This window comes from Herpailurus yagouaroundi, unplaced genomic scaffold (assembly GCF_014898765.1).
Source record: "Herpailurus yagouaroundi ecotype Mexico unplaced genomic scaffold, PumYag 246, whole genome shotgun sequence".
Lineage (NCBI taxonomy): Eukaryota > Metazoa > Chordata > Mammalia > Carnivora > Felidae > Herpailurus > Herpailurus yagouaroundi.
In genome coordinates, this window is record NW_024412463.1 from 4461344 (window position 1) to 4463462 (window position 2119).

Consider the following 2119-nt stretch of genomic DNA (forward strand, 5'->3'; position numbering starts at 1 on the left):
ATGAATGGATAAAGAAACTGTGGTTTATATACACAATGGAGTACTACGTGGCAATGAGAAAGAATGAAATATGGCCTTTTGTAGCAACGTGGATGGAACTGGAGAATGTTATGCTAAGTGAAATAAGTCATACAGAGAAGGACAGATTCCATATGTTTTCACTCCTATGTGGATCCTGAGAAACTTAACAGAAGACCATGGGGGAGGGGAAGGAAAAAAATGGTTAGAGAGGGAGGGAGCCAAAACATAAGAGACTCCTAAAAACTGAGAACAAACTGAGGGTTGATGGGCGGTGGGAGGGAGGGGTGGGTGGGTGAGGGGCATTGAGGAGGGCACCTGTTGGGATGAGCACTGGGTGTTGTATGGAAACCAATTTGACAATAAATTTCCTAATAAAAAAATAATAATTAGTTTTGATACAGAAGTGCAAACTCACCCTCACTGAGTCACTGGTTGGCTCATAGTTCTTCCCCACCCCCTCCCTTTGAGATGGCTACTCACTTATATTTTAAGTTTATGACCAATGCATACTCTCAGATATCTGTCCTTAATGAGCCTCAGGGTAATGCTCTGGCACGTGGGATGCTGCCCCGTAATCCTGTGGCTTGGGTCTAACCAGGTACCCGTTTCCCATGGCTGCCCACTGAGTGAGCGGTGATTTCGCCATCATAAGCCCTTGACTTGTTTTTCTCGTAGAGATAGTGCTCCATGCCAAGTCATCGACAGAACAGCACGCAACCAGGGACAGAGCTGAGCTGTCTAGAAATGCAAAAGGAAAGTTTTGTAAGCTGGTTGCATAACCATTACCTCCTGTTAGAGCTTGTGCCTGAGAAGACTGTCTTCCTCTCTCAGTCTCCCAGAGAGCTGTGTGCTCCCAGGGGGTGGGTAGGATGGGGATCTATCTCGCAGAATGTGGACACTAAACAGGGACCGGGCCCAGGACCACACAGAAGCTGGGAGAGGCCCACGTCATACCTAATCAGTGAGGCGTCTGGCATCCCAAGATATAAAAGTGAAGAATCACCAAAAATTACGGAATTTTTTCAGCGTTTACATTGAACAAAATAAGAGCTTGAATACACACAAATTACTGGTCACTGTAATGATATAGTGCTTCGCAGAGGGTCCTAAGATTTATAAGACGAATTACCTTAAAATGAAATACAGGCAGCGTGATCTATGGAGGAGACTTCTTCCCTGGAAGGCCTGCAGTCTTCTTAGAGATGGCGTCAGAAAGTCAACACGAGGCTTAGGCCACATGCCCCCAGACCCCTCCCTACCAGCCCCACTAGGTGACATTAAAATGAATTTAAAAATGATTAAATTGTGTCTTGTGCCTCTTACTTTCTTAGACCTGGAAGTGAAGGGCATTATACAGTAGCAGAACCATTACTTGATGGGGACCCAAAGGAATTGAATGCTTGCCCTCTGGCTTTGCCCCAACCAGCTGTGTGACCTCGGGGAAGTCATTCAACCTCTCTTGGATTTCCCCATCTATACAAATGCAAGTGTTGGAGGATGACCTTGCAAGTTCCTTCTAAAACTTTATGATTATATCAGGTCCCTGTGAACAGTCTAGGTCCTAGCCATACAGTGGTGGGGGGAAAATAAAGCTAAAACCACCCCACATAGATCCAAGTCCCTGCTTAAAGGGAGCTTCCATACGATGTGGGGTTGGGGTGGTGGGTGAGGATAGGGATGTGGGAGTTGTGTGTGTATATGCGTGTGTGTTGAGAGTCAGCAAAAATGACAACGATACAATGCCAGGGAGAGTGCCCGGAAGAACAGAGCACTGAATGGAGAGACAGAGTGTCAGGGAAGGTCTCTCTGGAAAGAGGACCATTAGTGCTTATTAACTGATGTGATACTGTTTTAGCAAGACACTGGTAAAGGATGTGCAAAGAAGTGATTGGAGGACTCAGTGGGCAGAAGGGCGACTGAAGGATCCAATGGATACAGGAAATGACTCCCTGACAGGTCAAGAATAGAACAGAGAAGAGGAAGGAGAGAACAGTGACATCAGACCTGGGTTCTTGTAAGCTCTTCTGAGCACGTCATCAGTCAGTTGTGGATTGGAATCCTGACTCTAACCATTCACCACCAGTGATCCCTACCCTCC